This window comes from Lissotriton vulgaris, unplaced genomic scaffold, assembly GCF_964263255.1.
Source record: "Lissotriton vulgaris unplaced genomic scaffold, aLisVul1.2 SCAFFOLD_1831, whole genome shotgun sequence".
In the NCBI taxonomy this organism is placed as follows: Eukaryota; Metazoa; Chordata; class Amphibia; order Caudata; family Salamandridae; genus Lissotriton; species Lissotriton vulgaris.
The window spans coordinates 233,867-256,310 of record NW_028248689.1 but is presented as its reverse complement, the minus strand read 5'-3'; the positions used below and the strand labels follow the sequence as shown (position 1 = coordinate 256,310).

Below are 22,444 nucleotides of genomic sequence, written 5' to 3'. Positions count from 1 at the left end.
GCTCCCTGCCCTTGGGCCTACCATAGGGGTGACTGATATGAAGAAAAGGGAAGGTTTAGGGACTGGGAAGTGGGTGCACTTGCCCAGTCAGCATGACAGTACCAGACTGCACGCAGGCTCTGCAATGGCAGACCTTAGACACATTTTGCAAGGCTGCTGCTGTGGGTGCCACAACCAGTGCTGCAGGCCCACCAGCAGCATTTGGATTACACGCCCTGACACACTCAGTGCACTAGACTAGGGTCTGACAAGTAAACCAAAATAGCCAAACATGGAATCACTAATCCATACATCAATTTACAATAGGGAGCACTTGCACTCTGGCTCTGAATAGCAGTGTCACAGTGCCCAAAGCATCTCAACACCAGCAAAACACATGAGGCAACAGCAAAAATGGGAGGGAGACCCGCGCCAATGGTGCCAGGTCTAACAGCATCTAATCGCTATCCCCGAAGTTATCATTGGACATGGGACTTGATATTATTTGAGACCCCACTTTGTGCTCATACACACAGTAAATTGTTTTGACTTTGTAACTCCCCAAGAGGGTCCCGGCACCTTCTGTATATTTTTTCTTGCTCCTTTTTGTACCTCTTGGTGACAGTCAAATTCTTCTTTCACTTTGTAGCTGTGGTTGGGCATTGGCCTTATTGTATGTGGTTTACTATGTTGTGCTGCGTCTGATTTCTAACCTGTGCCAGAACATGCCTTGACTGCTTGACCTTACTACTCCGAGAGTCATTTACTCAAAGAAAGAAACCTGATTATTTAGTTGAAGTGCTGCAGCATTGGCAGGGCTCGACAAATCCGAAAAATTGTACTAGTCCTGCAGGTCTAGTACCATGGAAAATCCCCTCGACCTGACTGCAACCCACTTGACCTCCGTCTCTGAAAACAGAGCAAAAGTGACAAGATAACAAGATTTAAAGGCATCTTTATTGCTCATTTCCTTTATGAGCAATAAAAGTGCATTTAAATCATGTTATCTTGTCACTTTTGCTCTGTTTTCAAAGACAGGGGACAAAAGTTAGTTTGACTTCCTACTCGCCAGAAAGGGCGAGTAGGACCTAAAAATAGCTCGTCCTGATCCATTCTCCCTCGCAAATGCGAGCGGGCGAGTGGATTTGTCGAGCCCTGATTGGTGTCCCTGAAAGCACTGTACCTGCCTGTAATACTGCCACGTCACCACTGACTGATCACGAGACCCCAAGAAAATGCTTCTCCAGCTCCTGCACCTGATAGCTCCTCCCTGAGAGTACTCAGGTGGAGTGGTCTGCTGGGTGTCTTCAGCTGTTCTGGTCAGGACGTCTTCATGCTCAGGACGTCTTCCTGCACCTGTTTGTTGCACTGCACTTGGTTCCTTTGCAAGTTTATTTTCACAAAGATGACCTCTCTGATTCCAGCAGGTCACAGGACCAACCTTTTTACCATGCTGTAACCTCTTGTCTCTTTGGACTTTTTCTGCTCTCCTTACCAGAGCTTTTTTGTAGTTTCTAACTTTTCAAGCCTCCAGGCTTCAGTTATACATTTCATGTGGCCATTGGTGCCCAGAGTTCAACAGTTCTACGCACACACAGGTTTCTTGATCACATGTCTCAACACCTCAACTGACACAATATTGGAAGCATTTCATAGCTGGCCATTATTTACAACAGTTCTTGATCCAAAGTCACCGCAGGGACATTATTCCAACTCTAGAAAATGATACAATGGCAGCAGGACTTACTACTATAACGGAAATCTTCCAAACTCCATATTATAAAGTCATATCTAAGCGTACACACTTGACGTTTATAACTATTGCTGTGAAATGGGTACCACAAAGTCTTAAGCAAGGTTGATCTTCTTAAGAGAGCTCTAATTTGTGAGAATATGATCCCTATTGATGTGGTCTATCTCAGAAGTCCATATGTTGCTGCATGTGCTCTCGATCAGTAATCCAGCTGTTCCGCCCTGTGTCTTAAGCTGCTTCTTTGCTTTTGTGGTTGCTGATCTCGTTTTTGGAGCCAGACTAGTGGGCAGGTGTATTTTCCAGTGCACTTGTGAAAGAACTTAACAAGGTGTGGCTTTAGGTCTCCTACTTCAAGATTTTGGACATTTGCAGAGATTCTGTCACAAAGACAATCTCAGTCTAATCTAATTAGAAAAACAGTAAGCTTGATCTGTCTGTCCAAGCAACCGTAGATGTATCCATGAGAAGGCTTCTGCTCCTGGTACTTAACCAGGGTCAATCACATCATTGCGCCTTGCTTCTCGCTCAACCCTTCATTGGCCGTGGTAGACTTGCCATTAATTTCTACCTCATCTCTGGTAACGGGCACTCACTGTCATCCCCACCCCATAGCCGGCCTGTGCCAACCGGCACCAGGGAGAATCTCCTCGTGCTTGAGATACTCCCTCCCAACAATAGTCCCGTAAGCACCTGCATCCTTCAGGGTAATGACCTTCCTCCTTTCGAGGCTAGCTAAGAACACAGACCCCATGATATTTGGATTTATGCACTTAGGAACATCTGTGTCCCCTTCCAAAATGGTGGTTGCTGCTACATTGAGTCCAACAGGGGCACATTACCCAAGTCAACACACTCAGTATAATGGGTGCTGTGAGACACGTCTTTCACCTGACAGTTCTTTACTGAATGCCTCCTCATTCCCTGTAGCAAGTTATCTCTTTGAATTTGAAAGAATATTCTTTTCCTTTTGTACTGACTTGAAAACCAATTCTTTTATGCCTGTGTCCTACCTGTGGGAATGTGCTGTGGTTCCTACAAATTAAGTAGGACTGGGTATTCTGGACTGCATAAATGTCAAAATATGAGAATGTGGTTCACACGTTTGATCAGAAATTGTTGGCCTGGCTTCTAACTAGCTCACAGTGCCCCATCCAGCACAATTGTTTAACAACATAAATGGTGTTCTGTCCCCGTGGGGGCAGAGAGAAGAATTCCGGCAGAGAGGTCTGATCTGGAACAACAGCAGTGCCTGACATGCAGCCCTGCATAAACTAAGTTTACACTCATGATGCAGACCATCTAAATACATACACCAGAAATGGGGTCTTGGGCCAATCCCAGATCGCAAATATATCCCTGTGCTCCCAAAATAAAGATAGAACTAGACAGATATATAATTTGACATAGTATGGATGTGTGTCCTATACAGTCTGGTAGTAATTCTAATTACTTCTTTAGTTGCATTTGCCTAATGATCGCAGCATATTTGCTTCCTAATAGACAATGATAGTTTCAATAAATCTATCGTAAACTTTCTTTGTGTCTTTCTTATGTTTACAATGGGCGTGCATGAGTGAGTAAGTGAGTAACAAAGGTGAGGATCTGTTTCCACAGTGCCCTTGGGGATAGAGGGTCGTGTTAGAGTTTGCTGAAATCACTTGTTACTCTGGGAAGACTAGGAGTTCAGGTGAGGCACTGTGAGCTAGCAGGATTGGCCCAACAGGTACTGACGTACATTGTAGAGAGACTCAGTCCCTACACTCTCACGTCCTGTTGTCCTAACATACAATTCTGCTTTACTAGTGGAATCCGTGCAACAGGTTCAACCATTATAACATTACTGTGTGGTTATATAAATGTATAATATTCTATTCCTACCTAACAGTACCTATACTATAGAGGGAGTACCCTTTGCCAGATACCTTGGGATACCCTAAACTTCCATACCTAACTGTGATGTATGACTGAGCCAGCCTGTGTAGAACAGGTTATCGTCCATCTTTTTTTGCCATCCGTCTCTGTGTGGGTGTTAAATTATAAGGCAAAAACCGTTCTGTTGTGTTTAGATATTTCCATGGCACACGGTTTTATTTTAACCCCTGCAATTTCCACTCAATTACATAATCGTTCTCAGTTGAATTTGCCCATGCTGTAAGAGAGAAGTGTCATTAAGTATAACATTGAATGCATATGATACAGAATTATTTTAAGAATATATGAGTTGACAATGTAGTCAAGCCATTGTCCACAACAGGCAATTACTTTTCCAAATGAATCCTGTCAATTTGTCTTTAGTGTTCAGCAGCTTCCACGGTTCATTGTAAGTGGCGTATATGAATCAGTTAGAATGTAGTGACCTAGGACCCAACAAGAAATCTTGTAATTTCATGTTATCAGAAAGGAGAGGTAGATGTTCCTTAACTGCAGATAATGTGGAAGGTTGTGACCATTGCTGTGTTGAAGCAGGTTCTGATTATTAAAAAGTAGAACAGGGAGGCTTGGCAATCAGGAACAGATTACGTTTAATTAAACAATAATGGCCAGGAATAGCAGCCACATCTCTTACAGTTGCGTGCTGAAATTCAATTTACATTAGGTACTTGGCCTGCTTTATACTGTACACCTGGTGCAATAAAGTGAAGCTTGTCCCTATTGGGAGGAAATACTGGTGCAGTGGGTCATAGGCAGATGGTGGTCTCTGCTTGGGGTGACACTTAAAAGACACTGGACACGATGCACCCCAAGGGTCTCATTTAGATTTTGGTGGACAGGTTACTGCATCACAAAGGTGATGTGTATTCCGCCCGCCATATTAGACGTGCATTTAATCCAGTGACAATTGTAGTAAGATGGACTGGGGTATCTGTCACATTTGTGATGCAATAACCGCTCTGCCAAACTCCAAATCGTTCTTCAAGTCTGCAATCAATGTTGTATCAGAGAGAACAAGCATTACAGGAAGGGGACCTAGAAGCAGCTGTAGTCCCAGAGGCACAGGAAAGGGAATCTGAGAGAGTGGACTGATAGCAAATGAACCTTGGATCTGTTGTGGCTATGCCCGAGAAGCAGGGTGTTCCTTAGGATCCTTTTATGCCCCTTGCTGATATTGTCTGACATCTGGATCCTCACCTCCCCCCTCAAGACAGGCATCCTCTAAGTGTTGTGCTTTTTCAGGCTCTGCTCCTCTCATGGAAAGGTCAAAGTCCAATTTACCATAAAAGGTGGCCATAAAAAGGCGGCCAATGCACAGACACTGTCTTTGTGGTGACACATTGCTGCTAGACACAAGGCGCTTTTAAAAACTGGTGTCACTAAATTTTAACATTTTAAACATTATGTGCTGCTACTGAATCCTATGAATTAGATTGTGTGGCGGGGGCGATTTGCCGGACGTTCTTCACTGTATTTTGTTCTGGCCACAGAGTGAGAGAGGTTAGCAATTGTCCCCATATTCAAGAAAGGAAGTAGAGATAACCCCCAATGCTACAGACCAATATCGTTGATCGATGTCTCTGCCAAAATCCTGGGCCGGGTAGTACTAGACCGACTTCTGCACTGGACAGAAGAGCACCACACTATAGTAGACACCCAGTACGGCTTTAGGGCAGGAAAATCAACGAGCGATCAGTGCCTTAACCTTTATTTACTGGTCGCCAAATATACAAAGGCCAGTAGCAAAACTATTTATTTGGGCTTCATGGATTTGGCCGCGGCTTTTGATAATGTAAATTGGAACAAGTTATGGGCTATAATGAGCGACTTGGGAACTGACCCTGGATTGATTAATATTCTTAGACAACTACACTGGAACACCAGCGCCAGGGTCCGCTACAGTATGGAGGGGGGGAGAACAGAACCTTTTCCATGCACTCTCAGGGTGAGGCAAGGTTGCATCCTTGCTCCGTTTTTGTTCTCTCTTTATATTAATAACCTGGATAGAGCTCTTATTGCCCTGAATACAGACAGCCTAAAAGCCGTAACCCGCCATATTCCGGTACTTTTGTACGCGGATGACGCGGTCCTGCTTGCCCGTACTCCGCGGAGCTTCTTTATATTAATAACCTGGATAGAGCTCTTATTGCCCTGAATACAGATAGCCTAAAAGCCGTAACCCGCCATATTCCGGTACTTTTGTACGCGGATGACGCGGTCCTGCTTGCCCGTACTCCGCGGAGCTTACAGTGCTTGATCGATGGATTTGTAAAATTCATGGACACCCTAGACCTGTCTGTGAATTTGAGCAAGTCCTTTGTGATGCTGGCAGGAAAAAAGCACTGTAGGAATCCTGGTTTTAAAATAGGGACTCACACTATAGAGACGGTGAAGACTTTTTCCTATCTGGGTCTTTTATTTGATGGGGCACTTAAATTAAACACTCTGATTGAGGAGCGCTATGCAAAATTGGTCTCCTCAAATGGTGCTATATTAAACTTTGCGCGAAGGCTGGGCCGTTGGTGTCCAGAACAGATGATGAATCTATATGGCTCCATAAGCACCGCAAAAGCCCTGTATGGAGCAGAGGTTTGGGGCTTTGGGGGCGCAAAACAATTGCAGGTGGAGGAAGACAAATTCCTGCGGAGGATTCTTAAGATCCCGCAGAGCACTCCAGCTGCAATGGCACACAGCGAACTGGGAAGCCCGTACATTATAGACCGGGTAAAGCTGAGCCCCATTGTAGCATGGCTTAGAATATGGGAAAATCCTGAGGCAGAACTAAGCAGAATAATTGTAGCAGATTGTTTACAAAGGGACAAGGGGCCGTTAATCCCATGGCTTAATTATGTCAAATTGCTGAGAGAGAGGGGTCCCAGTAAACACACAGAAAATTATTTACAAACCATCAAGAAAAGTCAATTATAAAGACAAGAAGGTCAGTCTGCTAACATTGTTTTTATTTACAATGTAGCTAAGCCAATTATTAGGGCAAACATTCTAGATATAACATTTGCAATTATAGTAACGTGCCCTGGAAAAGGGGGGAGGGGAAGTGTGCAGTGAGTGTAGGAGAGGGTAAGTGACATAAAAACAAAGCCAAAAGGCTACAATCAATCGAAGACTCTTAAACTGATTCAGATTGTCAATGACCATAAGTTCAGTGATAATACTACAAAGTAACATGCTTCATGAATGTAATCAATAACGTAATTGTTGGAATGAAGCTGAAAACACAAAAAACAGTTGACACGTAGCGGAGTCAACCAAGGGATTACAAACTGGAGTTGCGATCACGTGGTGTGGATCGTCATAAAAATAAAAGAGGGCAAAGGTGATGGATTGGGAAGCGTCATCCAGCGGCCAACGTAGAGTGGCTAATTGTATATGAATAAAGTTCCACGGGGATAGAAATACTTTGGACATCGTATTATTAGTAACAAGGAGCATGTGAAAATCGTGGATGTATGAAAAAATAGACATATACACGATAAACTTAAAACGGGGAAGGGGAAGGAACTCAGAATTGGCTGGTAGCATACTCCAATTTAAACAATGGACATTTCAAGTTAGTATAAAACCTAAGGTGTAAAGTGGATTGACCATGAAAACATGTACTTGTCACAATAGTTGAACAAGGAATTAAATATTATCTGAAATATTGTAAGGACCAGCACCACTACTTTACTTTATATCGCAAACCCACCGAACGTAACTCATTGTTACAGTATACGAGCCATCATCCCCGGGCCCTCTGGGATAACCTACCCTTCGGGCAGTTTCTTCGGACCCGAAGAAATTGCTCTTTCAAAGATCACTACATGGCCCAATCTGAAGATTTATCAACTCGTCTTCTAGAACGTGGTTATCCTAAAAGACTTGTTCGCCAGGCCAGAAAACGCGCCTGGTTTAACCCTAGGGAAGACTTGCTTATCCCCAAGACCAAACCTGACATTCTAAATGATCGCATTGTATGCGCAACCACCTTTTCCACAAAGAGCAATGATATAAAACGCACCATTAACCAACACTGGGCACTAGTGGCCGATGACATACATCAGAAAGAACCCCCCCTTCATGCATTTAAAAAGGGGAAGAGTGTGCGTGATTCTGTGATTCTATCAAAGCTAAACATCCATTTGAGCTCCCTTACATTAAGAATCTCTGCAGTGTTACCGCCTCTGGGACCAAGTGTCACCTGTTCTAAGATGACCCACTTGAAACTTTCTGGAGAGTGAGTAGCAGATTTGAAATGTTGCACAAGAGGTGCACCCTGAACTTCACAACGAATCTTGCTCATATGTTGAAGAATACAGACCTTGGCTTTTTGTGGGTCTGTCCGATGTATATCAGGTCACATGGACACAGAATGGCATAAATGATGTTAGTAGAATTGCAGTTGGTATGAGATCTCATAGATGTTTTAATGTGCAGATGCTCAAACTCCTTAGTCTGTATGGTGCTCTCACAGGCCTTGCAATGACCGCACCGATAGTGACCCACAATGGGTGGTAAATTCCACATAGATGACAGAGTAGGGTCTTCCGGACTTTGTAGGAAGGAACGAACCACAGAATCACGCACACTCTTGCCCTTTTTAAATGCATGAAGGGGGGGTTCTTTCTGATGTATGTCATCGGCCACTAGTGCCCAGTGTTGGTTAATGGTGCGTTTTATATCATTGCTCTTTGTGGAAAAGGTGGTTGCGCATACAATGCGATCATTTAGAATGTCCGGTTTGGTCTTGGGGATAAGCAAGTCTTCCCTAGGGTTAAACCAGGCGCGTTTTCTGGCCTGGCGAACAAGTCTTTTAGGATAACCACGTTCTAGAAGACGAGTTGATAAATCTTCAGATTGGGCCATGTAGTGATCTTTGAAAGAGCAATTTCTTCGGGTCCGAAGAAACTGCCCAAAGGGTAGGTTATCCCAGAGGGCCCGGGGATGATGGCTCGTATACTGTAACAATGAGTTACGTTCGGTGGGTTTGCGATATAAAGTAAAGTAGTGGTGCTGGTCCTTACAATATTTCAGATAATATTTAATTCCTTGTTCAACTATTGTGACAAGTACATGTTTTCATGGTCAATCCACTTTACACCTTAGGTTTTATACTAACTTGAAATGTCCATTGTTTAAATTGGAGTATGCTACCAGCCAATTCTGGGTTCCTTCCCCTTCCCCGTTTTAAGTTTATCGTGTATATGTCTATTTTTTCATACATCCACGATTTTCACATGCTCCTTGTTACTAATAATACGATGTCCAAAGTATTTCTATCCCCGTGGAACTTTATTCATATACAATTAGCCACTCTACGTTGGCCGCTGGATGACGCTTCCCAATCCATCACCTTTGCCCTCTTTTATTTTTATGACGATCCACACCACGTGATCGCAACTCCAGTTTGTAATCCCTTGGTTGACTCCGCTACGTGTCAACTGTTTTTTGTGTTTTCAGCTTCATTCCAACAATTACGTTATTGATTACATTCATGAAGCATGTTACTTTGTAGTATTATCACTGAACTTATGGTCATTGACAATCTGAATCAGTTTAAGAGTCTTCGATTGATTGTAGCCTTTTGGCTTTGTTTTTATGTCACTTACCCTCTCCTACACTCACTGCACACTTCCCCTCTCCCCTTTTCCAGGGCACGTTACTATAATTGCAAATGTTATATCTAGAATGTTTGCCCTAATAATTGGCTTAGCTACATTGTAAATAAAAACAATGTTAGCAGACTGACCTTCTTGTCTTTATAATTGACTTTTCTTGATGGTTTGTAAATCATTTTCTGTGTGTTTAATGGGACCCCTCTCGCTCAGCAATATACATACGCAGGTCCCAGTGACGATATTGGGTGAACCCCCCTTTTTGCAACTTAATTATGTCAAAGTTACGCTAGAAGATGTAGGACGGAAGGACCTTTTCATCAACCCTACTTTAATTTCTAGCTCGTGTAAACCACTGATCAAAAAATTGCTGCTAGAAAAGTTCGCTTTTTGCAGAACTGGTATTGATTTGGTGAAGAGATCAGTCACTGCTCATTGTCTTGTGAGTAATAGTGAGGGTATGAAACCCTATCTATTTTTAATGTATAACTCGCAAGACAGGTTTTTAATGTGTCGTTTTAGGCTCAATTTGTTACCAATTATACTGTCTTATCCATCTGGTTTTACTTTAACAATTGAGCAGAAGGGTGCCTGCGGATGCGACAATAGGTCCCCGCAGGACACCCTTCATTTTGTAGTTTTGTGTCCTTTTTACCAGATGCCTCGACGCAAATTCTTGGTGGCTATTTTGAAAGAGGCTAAGTTTCGACATGCCAAAACGGCTTTACTCTTCTTGCAAAGAGCAAACGATATGCGAACATTATGCTCCATTATGAACTTTTTAAAAGTGGCTGCAATTTTAAGAATGACAAGAGGGTAATGCTAATGATTTTTATCAAGGAATGAATGTATACTGTGTTTTATAACTATGTATCTTAATTTTTAGATAAAAGTTCAGAAATGCTATTTAAATAATTTTTTAACTGTACATATGTATTTTTATGATGGTTTTTAATCATCGAAATAAAGATTTACTGATCTGAGAGGTTAGCAGTCTAGTGGCTTCACCTGGGGAACGTTCCATGAGCCCGATCTGCTATAAAATGGCAGTCAATGTTCGGATGCGCTGAAGGTGCACCTAAGGCAAGCCTGTCAGTGCCTGAGTCCAGAACCCCTGCTCCTTTGACATCGCCTAGGACTACCCACTCTGCCCCTTAACCGCTGTTATTCAGGCCACTTTGCACCAAGGTTTGCCTACACCCGTTCACCTTTTGGGAAACGGCATGGCCGGAGTGCACTGCAGACATTGTCGTTTTGCTTCAACTATTAAGGGTAACTTCACTAATTCTGCTACTACTTCCTCTAAGGCTAACTCAATGTCATTAACTTTAAAAATGCACAGAATTAACTTTCGCGCACTGACCTGCCATTATGCTGATATCCCCGTCCTGGATCACAAGCTCAGTGTCTTATTCCTCACAGAAACATGGCTCACTCAATCTACATATGTAGAACATGTTTGGGCTCTCCCTCCAGGATATCTCATTCAAAGATGTGATATACCCTGTGGCAGATGGGTTGGTATCACAATCATTCACAGAACCTGTATTAAGTGCATTCTGTTCCCTGGCCTTATTTAGGACTGTGAAAGCATTCCATTTAAACTGCATTTTAGCAAAACTTTGACCTTTTCAGGCTTTCTTATGTATAGACTGCCAGGTCCCTCTAAACAGTCCAGGGAATCTAAACTAGAGCTCTCTACCTTGCACTCACTTCAACTGTCCAACTTTAACATACTTGGAGACTTGAATCTTTATCTTGATCTAATCAACAATAAATAAATCCAGGACTTTACTAATGACATGGCCACTTTCCAATTAGCTCAGTTAGTAAAACATTCAGCTACGAGGCCGGACACCTGCTGGACCCTATTTTTTCCAACCTAGCCACCCTTCAAACTGCTCCCCCTGTTCCAGGGACCTGGTCAAACCATTATTTGGTGCCAATGACGATAGATACTACTAGCATTGAAAAAAACATGACTGGTAACCCCACGGGAGGTAGTGGCATAAACTGGACCCATCTGCCTTTTCAAGGTTTATCGAAAGGAGTGTGCCTCTATTAGACTCCAATATAGAACGTGCGAAGGCTTCCACCAAAGCATGGCTCAATTCTGCCTTGGATCATTTGATTACTGCTACAACAATACCGGGAGAGGAAGGGTCAAAGGGAAATTTTAAAGACCAGCCCATGTTCACATCCCCAATTACTAACTAATGAACAACAAAACAAGCCGGGGCTCTAAAGGCCAATACTGTGGCAGGCTATCTACAACTTCACAGAGGTAAGTTGGTACCTAAGTCACAAAAAAAGCCAACGGATACGGAACTCAAAACGGAAGAAGAACGCTACAGTGATATGTGGTAAGAACCAAACTCCTATATCTGGATTGCCATCAATTTCTCGTTGTGATATGGTAATGGGTTGGATCACACCCACATTCACTTTAGAAAACACAAGACCATAGAGAAGACACAAAAACGCAAAAAGATGTGGTGGTTAAAATAGGGTGATGTGGCAAAGAACGGAGAACATTTTATTAAGGTATAGACCCATCCCCTAACTAAAAACACAACAGTGCAACAGGCAGTTTAAACAAATAGCTGCCAAAAAGGGCCAGTTGCTTGGTTCAATGAAGCATTGCTCGGAAAAGAAGCAATTCTAAGAAATAGAGTGCGCTTGGCACAAATCCTATCATGCTGCCGCATGAATGCCATACTTGAGAGCGATTAAATGCTATAAGAAACTGATTAAAACAGCCTGTATCGAAATATTTGCAGACAAATCAAAAACAGCAGTAAGCCTTCTGAGGAAGTCTTCTCTATTGTGAACACCTGAATAAACCCACCTCCACTCCTGGATTATCGGAAGCTTCTAACAGCCACTGCAGCAAGCTTGGTCAATGATCTTTATCTTTACTTTAACAGGGGTGAGAAAACAGTCAGACCTGTCTCTCTTGACACAGGGAGCTATCTCGCGCAATGGGCTCCCTTGGACCAATTGGCTCTACTTGACGCAGATTCTATTCCCACCTTAATGCGTCAAGTGAAATCTGGATCTACGGATGACCCATTTAAACCTGATTATATTTTGAAATTTCAGGAGAGCGTCACACCCATATTTCTAGAATTAGCCAAACTCACGCTGAGCACTGCAGAAGTATCAATATCATGGAAACTCACCAAGGTGATCCCTCTTCTAAAAAAGTCTTCGCTAAATTCCACTCAGCCAGAAAACTATTGACCCATTTCTCTTCTGTCGTTTCTGTCCAAGGATGCAGAGAAACATGTAAACAATCTCCTAACCAAAATATTAGAACAATATGAAATATTAGATTGTTCCCAAAATGAATTTAGATCATACAGCACCAAAACTGCTCTTTTAACAGTTACTGAATCCCTTTGCAGAACTGTATATGCTGGGAAATCCCAGGCTCTGATACTCCTAGATTGAAGTGCGGCCTTCGACACTGTCTCACATGCAATAATGTTAACTCGCCTCACTGACCTGGGGGTACAGGGCAAAGGTCTGGCCTGGTTTACTTCCTTTTTAAAGGAGTGGTCCTTTCAAGTTATACCACCCCCCTATCGTCTCATCACACAGAGGACTGGCTCCTGGCATCTCCCATGGTTTGGAGCTCAGTCTTACCCTTTTTATTATTCACGTCAGACCTCTGGTAAAGGTAGTTAATTCCTTTGGAATCTCACCAGTGTTGTATGCAGACGACACTCAGCTAATTATTTCCTTGTCAGCAGAGTTGACCAGCGGTTGTATCAAATATAGAAACTGTCTAACAGCGGTGGCGGCATGGATGCACAACAACTGTTTAAAACCTAACTCCTGCTCGGCAGACATACCCATCTTTGTAGTGATCAATGATGTCCAGAAATACTATGTACCCGTCGAACATAAAGTGGTGGTAGAAAACCTTGGGGTATGGATGGATAGCTCTTCATCCTTTGAAACCGGTGTCCAGATTCTAGCAGGTCACTGTTTTGGCACCCTAAGGAACCTCAAACCAATATTAGGACACTTTTCCTGGCAATCCTGCCAACTGATTGTACAGTGCCTTGTCTTTTTGCTCCTGGACTATTGCAAATATCTCTATTTGGGCTCAAAGAAATCTGTTCTGAACGGATTCAGCTCTGCTTCCCAACTTTTGAACTATTGGAAAGCTTTCAAAGCTCTATCCATCTCACACAAAATCCTATGCAAGCAAGGAGAACCCAGCCTAGCTGCCTGGATGCAATTTTACAAGCCCCGCAGAACACTACGCTCCGCCAATCTAAACCTGGCCCACATCACTCGTCACAGCAGAGCCAGAACGGGAGGTTCCTCCTTCCATGTCTTAGCTCCGACCCGATGGAACTCTATGCCTCCTAACCTTAGAAAGAGTCAAAATCACTTACTGATCCAGAAACAGTGGAAGACCCGGCTCTTTTGCCGCTGTGTTTCATAGGATCCATTTATGTCCCTTGCTGATATTGTCTGACGCCTGGAACCTTACCTTCCCCTCAAGGCAGGCAGTCTCCAGGTGTTGTGCTAACACCCCTGCAGCAAGTGCTACTATCAGCCGCAGGAATAAGATATAGTGCACACCAATACCCAGCCCAGTAAAGTCCTGAAACAGACCGAAAAAGGAGCATATACCTACAGGTTCGCCTCCTCTGTTTGTACCTCATTAGTAGCTACCTGTGCACTTCCTCCTTTTTTGTATGTCCCTGGCGAGCCTCTTTATTGACGCTTGGGATCCTGGTACTGCCAAGCATGGCCGTTTGTCTGTCAGATCATTACCTGATGTCTGCTGTGTGCATCGAGTCACTCCTCTGCTTTAGCTGTGAGTGAACCCTGTGGAGCGAGTACGCAGACACAAGGGAGTATGGAAGGCGATGAACAGGGAGTAAGGTGAAGCTGATTTCAAGAAATGCCCAAAGGTGTAAATTCTGCACTCCCCCTCAAGCAACAGACATCTTGTCCCATTCTGCCAACGCTCCACCCACCCACAGAGTAGCATGCTGGCACCAAACGGAAAACATTAAGCCAGATGCCATGGTAAGGTAGAAAAAGACAAGAAGCAGACATGTATTGACAGCAGAGATATCGCAGGTATATTACTGGCTGTGATGGAATCTCTATAATCAATGCTGTAATCTTCCCACAAATGCTTGAACCAACCCCAGGAAACTGGCAAAGATAACTTAACAAACAGAAAAGTAAAGACAGGAGTTGGAACTTCAGCTGCTCCAGTGTGAACAGGAAAGTATTGTCAAGAAGAGAGTGAATGGAGCTTCATTTCTTATATACTTCCTGGAGCGTTACCTTTATTATATACTTCCTGAGAGTTTTGTTTGTGATACCGTTCTTGAAAGGGTTACCGTTGTTATACTTTTCCTGAAACTGAAGTGACAGCAGCAGATCCTGATCCATCTCTTTTTCCACAATCCCTTCTTGTTTAAATAAAATCTTGGCCATGTTGCTTCTTCCGAACGCTGTACCTCTAGCGAGAGGGCACTCCATGTGTGCTCTTTCTGTACTAAGTTACTCTGTGAACACTGGAAAATCACCTCCTTTTCTGAAGTAAGTAAGAGTGACATGTTCAATGAAAGATTTAGTTAAATATCTGTGTATGGTGAAATAGCCCTTGGTAACTTTCATAAATGGTAAAGAAGAGATATCTTTTACAACTAGTTAAATATTGTGTATTCACATTCTCTTACATTTCCATTTAATGATTTTAAATCTCTTTACATCCAATAGGAAACCTGCCTTGAATGCACAAAGGATCGTGAAGAATGACAGTAATCGTGCAATTCTGAAAAAAGTGGTTGGACAAAATAAGCTCCAATATTCAGGAAAAGATCTGCACAGTCAGAGACTGAGGACCCTGAACATAAACTGATAGATCCTGGAAGAAGCAGTCAAGAGCATATCAGTAGATGCACGCAACAGGACTAAGAAATGACCTCTAGAAAATTAAGGCAACAACACTGACAAACCACCTCCTGTAGAAACAGACCTGCACCACCAGCTTTGATCATGTGTTCAGTATGAGGTGGATACAGCATTGCTCTGCTTCCTGTAATGATGGCATACCACCATTCAGCGTGCTAAGAGTATTATAACCTCTTTCTGGCCAAACCAAATGAGCACGAGAAAAACACAATGGAGTGGAGCCAGACAACTGAAGGGTAATAGAAAGAGAGGGTCCTTGATCTACAACAGACTGTGCTAATTTGCATTGACGAGAAGGAAGACTAATCTTTACCCGTAACACACAAAACTATTATGCAATCTAAAGACATACCCACCTACAAAGAAGCTTTACTTGCCAAGATAATAATATATGTAGCTGGTCTTCTATTTCATTGTGAAATCTGAAATCAACCATCCCAAAATACCACACACACACCGGGAATGTGAGAATAACACAAGTGCTTCATCAACCATGTTAGCTCCTCAGGAAACACAGTCATGGGATGCAGACAATTATAAACCCGACCCACAGACACTAACCAAGAAAGAAAAATCATTCCCATGCAGCAAGAGCTTTAGTTTGTCATCGCTACTAAAGAACCATCAGCAAACACACACAGGAGAAGCAATGTGCAATTGCAATGAATGTATGAAGAACTTTAGTCAGTTAACACACCTAAAAGATAATCAGCGAACCCACACAGGGGAAAAATCATACCATTGCAATGAATGTGTGAAGAGCTTCAGTCGGTCATCAGACCTCCAAGTACATAAACGAACACACACAGGGGAAAAACCATTTCAGTGCATTGAATGTATGAAGAGCTTTAGTCAGTTATCACATCTCCAATCACATCAGCGAACACACACAGGGGAAAAACCATTTCAGTGCATTGAATGTATGAAGAGCTTTAGTCAGTTATCACATCTCCAATCACATCAGCGAACACACACTGGGGAAAAGCCATTCCAGTGCAGTGAATGTGTAAAGAGCTTTATTCGGTTATCACATCTCCAATCACATCAGCGAACACACACAGGGGAAAAACCATTCCAGTGCAATGAATGTGGAAGTAGTTTTAGTCTATCCTCAACTCTCAGGAGTCATCAGCGAACACACACAGGGGAAAAGCCATTCCAGTGCAATGTATGTGGAAGTAGTTTTAGTAATTCCTCACGTCTGAGGAGACATCAGCGAACACACACAGGGGAAAAACCATTCCAGTGCAGTGAATGTGTAAAGAGCTTCAGTCTGTTATCACATCTCCAATCACATCAACGAACACATACTGGGGAAAAACCATTCCAGTGCAATGAATGTGGAAGTAGTTTTAGTCAATCCTCAAATCTCAGGAGTCATCAGCGAACACACACAGGGGAAAAACCATTCCAGTGCAATGAATGTGGAAGTAGTTTTAGTGATTCCTCACATCTGAGGAGACATCAGCGAACACACACAGGGGAAAAACCATTCCAGTGCAATGAATGTGTAAAGAACTTTAGTCAGTTATCAACTCTCCAATCACATCAGCGAACACATACTGGGGAAAAACCATACCATTGCAATGAATGTGGGAGTAGTTTTAGTCAATCCTCAAAACTCAGGAGTCATCAGCGAACACACACTCGGGAAAAGCCATTCCAGTGCAGTGAATGTGTAAAGAGCTTCATTCGGTTATCACATCTCCAATGACATCAGCGAACACATACTGGGGAAAAACCATACCATTGCAATGAATGTGGAAGTAGTTTTAGTGATTCCTCAACTCTCAGGAGTCATCAGCGAACACACACAGGGGAAAAACCATTCCAGTGCAGTGAATGTATGAAGAAATTCAGTCAGTCAGTCAGTCAGTAAATCTTTATTTCGAAGAATAAAAATTCCTCATAAAAGCACATTACATAAAATTTCATTAGATTTCATTAGATTTCATTCCTGAACTTTACATGTTAAAAACAGCGATAGAGAAGAGAGGATATGATTCGCGGGGCACATATAATTTTACAACACTAATTCATTTCTTGTATTCCTCAATCTTACTGCTACTTTTAAAAAGCTTAAAATGGCACATAGGGTGTGGGGATCAGTGGCTTTCTGTAAAAACAACAATGCAGTTCTTGCTTGGCGGAATTTCTGCTTCTTTAAAATGTCTACCAAAAACAATCGTCTGGGGTTGCTATAAAATGAACATAAAAGTACAAAATGAAGGGTGTCCTGCGGAGACCTATTGTCGCAGCCAGCAGGCACCCTTCTGCTCAATTGATACAGTAAAACCAGCAGGGTAAGCTAAAGTATTTGGTAACCAATTGAGCCTAAAACGGCACATTAAAAACCAATCATTTTGGCTATACATAAGAAACAGATATGATTCCAATCCCCCTCCATTTCTTACAAGGTCATAGGCTGCTCGTGATTTCTTTGCCAGGCCACAACTTCTTCTGTCAGCAACATATTTTTCTAAAAGCAATTTTTTTACCTTCATTTTACAACTATTTACAATCAAGGAGGGGTCATTAAAAATCTGTCCCTGGTCAATACTTGTCAAAGAATCTTTCACATATTTCAACCAAGGGATTTGTAGGGCCTTGTCTCTTTGTAAGCAGTCTGTAATTATTTCCCTGGTCAGAGCTGCCTCCGGATTAGTCCAAGCTCTCATCCATGCCATAATTGGCCTTAGTTTAACAATGTCAGAGATATATGGCATCCCCAATTCATCATGGGCAATTTCCGCAGGGATGGCTTGCGGAACTCTTAAGATTCTCCGAAAAAATGTATCTTCATGCTGTTGAAGTTGCTTACAGTCCCTAAAGCCCCATATCTCAGCACCATATAGGGCCTTAGCTGTACTGATTGAGGCATATAGTGCCATTATCTGTTCTGGGCACCAACGTCCCAATCTACGGGCAAAGCTCAAAATAGCCCCATTTGAGAACACCAGCTTGGTGCAATGGGCCTCGAGCAGGTGATTAAATAGCATGTCCCCATCCATTAGCAGCCCTAAGTAGGGGAAGGTCTTTACTTTGCCCAGAGTCTGTGGCCCAATTTTGAACACGGTCTTGTTAGTAGGTTTTTTACCGGCCACCATGACAAAGGATTTTGTTAGGTTGACAGACAAGTCCAAGTCCCCCATGAACTTAACAAATCCGTCCACCAGGAGTTGCAAAGCCCTTGGGGTCCTGGCCAGCAGGACCGCGTCATCCGTGTACAATAGTACTGGGACATGACGCGGTCCTACTTTGCGGGAATCAACTTCTAGGGTGGAGAGGGCACTCTCTAGGGCATTAATGTAAAGGGAGAAAAGAAAAGGGGCTAATATGCACCCTTGTCTTACTCCCCCTGAACATAGAAATTGATCAGTTCGCCTCCCCTCTGGGCTGAAACGGACCTTAGCCGTGGTGTTCCAGTGCGGCTCTTTCAGGATATTAATCAGCCCCTCTTGCATACCTAAATTATGCATCATGATCCATAGTTTAGACCTATTGACATTGTCAAAGGCCGCGGCTAGGTCCATGAATGCCATATAGACCCTGCCCCTGCCTGCTTTCGTGTACTTAGTTGTCAAGAGATACAAATTTAGACACTGGTCACTTGTCGATCTACCCTCCCTAAACCCGTATTGTATTTCTGCCAATATATGATGTTCCGCCGTCCACTCCATAAGCCTATTCAGAATCACTCGCCCCATAATTTTAGCAGAAACATCTATGAGCGAGATCGGTCTATAGCACTTTGGGTCATCCCTGGACCCTTTTTTAAATATGGGTACAATCAGTGCCGCGGACCAGGAGCGTGGTAGGCCAGATTTGATAGTGGCATTTAGCACCCTTGTTAAAATTGGTGCCCATAGATCTATATTACTTCTATATAGATCCGGTGGGGTACCATCCGGACCAGGGGCTTTGTTTGGGGTTAATCCACTAATTGCATTTATTATCTCACCTAGCGAGAGGGTTATTTTATCACTCCGAGTACCCTGCCACTCGCCCTCCTGAATTGCTAGGTGTGATTTGTTGTATAACCCTTGAAAGTGGTTGACCTATTCCTCTGGGAGGATGTTATTACTAATCACCGGGGCAGAATTCTCATTAAAACACGGTCGATTTACAATTTTCCAGAATTCTGCAAAATCCCTGTTTTCTCCCGCCTCTCTAAGGTCTGCCCACACTTCTGCTTGAAGCAGCTTCTTCCGCTCTTTTACCATGGTTCTGTATTTTAATCTACAAGTGGCCACGTCTGTCTTATTCCTTGGTTTAACTTTAAGACAGGCTTTTAGATCCCTTAATGCTTTGGAGCAGCTCTCATCGAACCAGCGTGGGTTCTTCTGCTCTTTCCTCAGGCCTTTGACTTCCAGCATTTTGTTCACTATGCTTGTAAGGGTTACAAAGGATTCCATTAATTCTGGACCATCTTTTAGGGGGTCCAGACAGTCTCCAATCTCTTTTCTTCCATTTTGGACAAGAGATTTATAAAACTCTTGAGAGTCTACCCTTGCCCACTTAAGTCGCCTTCCCTGGTCTGTCGTTTGGAGGCTAATTTCCCCCCCCTTTGGGTTTGCCCGCCCCACAGGTGTGTCTTATTTCCAAAACGAGAGCATTATGGTCACTAAAGGGGCTCCATTTAGTTTTAGCCCTCACAATTCTATTTTTGGCAAAGGAGAATATTAGTATGTAGTCTATTATGGTAGAACTCCCTCTGCCTTTGAAGGTTGGTACGTATGTCCCCTCTACCTCTGGGTTTATTAGGTCCATCGTATGTGCTAATGAATGGGCTTCTATCATTACATTTAATTGTGTGCCCTCCTGATTATGTTCCCAGTGAGGCCCTTCATTAAAGGGGCAAGCGTCCCAATATGGATAGTACTGAAGCAAAACTGGGCAAAGGTGATAATTAAAGTCACCCAGTACTATCGTCATTGGAACCCCCCCCCTTCTTTAGCTCAGCCTCATGTGTAAGTTTTTCATCTAATTCACTGAGAGCGCCATTCTTTCCATCTATGGGCCCCGGATTATAAAAATTGAAAAACTGCACCCTCAACTCTCTACTCTGGAATATAGCGGATTGCAAGGTAAATGATGTCCAAGATGGTACAGTCCATTTGCCTTCTAATGTTAGATCAACATAGAGCGCCAACCCTCCTCTTGCTCTTCCCGGCCTATCTTTTTGTGCGGGCACAAAAAAGCACTTATATCCCTCTATTTGGTATGGAACGGCACTGACTGCCCATGTCTCCTGAAATGCCAGGATATGAAAGCCCCGGATCTCATTCCTCCATTCAGGGTTATCAAATTTACCTGCTAACCCCGCTACATTCCATGTCAGTATATTCACTTTTCGTGTCTGAACTTCACCACTATTCGCAATCCCTATGATATGATTTGGATCAATTATTGTTTCCTTGCCAGCCCTACCTATTTCTATTGCTTCAGAGTTTGGGGTTTCTGCCATGTTTAGGGTGGCTTCATTTTCCTCCACCCCCTCCCCTCTTGCCAGTGTTACAATCGTTTCTCCCTTAACCTTCTCTACTTCCCTCAGTCATTCATTTTCATCCATGTATTGTAAGGGGCTGTATCTATTTGTCCATTGGGGACCTCCCTGGTATGCTATATTTTGCATGCCGTACTCCATGGGCCTAGGGTCGTATCCCTCTATGAATCTATTTCTCCCCATGAAGTGAAAGTTTGATTGGCGTGTCATCAATTTCCTTGGGTAAAAATATGCTAAAGGCATGGTCCTTATAGTGCTAGTGGTGTTTCTATTGTCATTGGTTAATATATACTCCACAAGATTCGGGTCCCTGAAGTTGGCGATGACACAGTTCCCCTCTATTTCTTTCTTTCTGGTTCCCACCCACTGTGCTCGCCTTAAATTTAGAATCTCCCCCCCTCTTCCTCCCTTTAAGGGTCTATGAATATTTAACCAGGTTGAGATCTTTTGTTTAAATTCTGTGAAAGTTTCTCTCTGCCCTCGTCCGAGCTCTGGGACCCCTGTAAAAATAACGACAAAAGGGCTTGCTTCCGGGGGAAGGTTTACACATGAGAGTGGGCCTTGTGCTCTAGTATTGTGCTCAGTGAAATGGTGTTGATTTTTTGCCTGATATGAGGTGCCAATGTTGTCCTCCCCCGCCCTGTCTTTGAGTGTTATTTCTATCCGAGTTTTCATGTCTTAACACTCCCACCCCGTTCTGCTATTGATCGTGGCTAACACAGCTATTGGATGGTGCTGGTCGTTGGGCTGGAATAGTATTTGTTAAAGCCCCTTTACCATTTTGTGTTGTTATTGGGGCTTCCCTTGCCTTGCCCTGTCTTTGCAATTCGCTAGCTATTTTATCTATCTTACTTACTAGTGGTTTGACTAAACTAGTTATAAATGTCTCCAGATGCTTTTGTAGCTCTAAAATTATAGGGTCAAGCCACCTTGGAGGAAGTGGGGCGGCTTTAGATTCTATTATTAGGACTTCCTCCTCTATATCTTTCGATTTATTGCATTTGTTATTCTTTTTCTTAGCCCTTGTTTGTCTGATTTTGTGTTGATGTTTTTTGGAAGGTGGTTTAAGTGTTATGCTTGTATCTATATTTGTAGGTGCTTGGTCCTCCGCTACTATTTGTGCACATGGGATAGTGTCTAGCGAGTTTTCACGGGCCCCTTCAGGTGATCTATCACCTTGGATTGCATCCTCAGTTTGAGTTGGTGTAAGTGGCAGGGAAGTTAAAGTCATTGATATACGTCTCTCCACACGCTCAATATCCCCAGCGACCTTTCGTAGCATTAGGTCAATGACCGTTGGAGTGGCTTTATGGATGGGTGTTTCACCAGGGCCTAGGTCGGGATTTTTTGGTTTAAGAGGTGTTCCAGCTTTACTCTTCGCCGAGCGAGTTTTGGGTTTCGTCGCCATAGTTTTACAAGTAACTATATTAATAAATCAAGCCCTCTTGCTATCTAGCGTTGCACAGTTCGATGCAGGGTAATTAGAACCAGAGCAATGTTCTGTCCGTGTTCCCAGAATGCAATTATTACAATTCCATATCCAGTCTGTTACAGTACCTTTCAGCAAGACCACGGGGGGTGGCCCGTTCCGTCCCCGGACGGCCACAGACGGCCCGCCCTATGCCCGGGCTCAGCCCGGCGTGTCCCGCGACGCGGGAGGAAGGGCTTGCACAAGTACGCCTCCCGGCGGAAGCCCCAGCTGGCAGGCGG

General features: G+C 43.3%; 1 pseudogene across 1 annotated transcript in view; it reads left to right on the top strand.

Moving 5' to 3' along the window:
- LOC147663859 (uncharacterized) overlaps positions 1 to 19,280 on the top strand; it is a 233,809-nt pseudogene extending 214,529 nt beyond the window's left edge. Inside the window, exon 4 of the transcript XR_015305210.1 lies at positions 15,680 to 19,280. The product of XR_015305210.1 is annotated as an uncharacterized LOC147663859 (transcript). The remainder of the gene's footprint in view (positions 1 to 15,679) is intronic.
- The last annotated feature ends 3,164 nt before the right edge of the window (positions 19,281 to 22,444 follow it).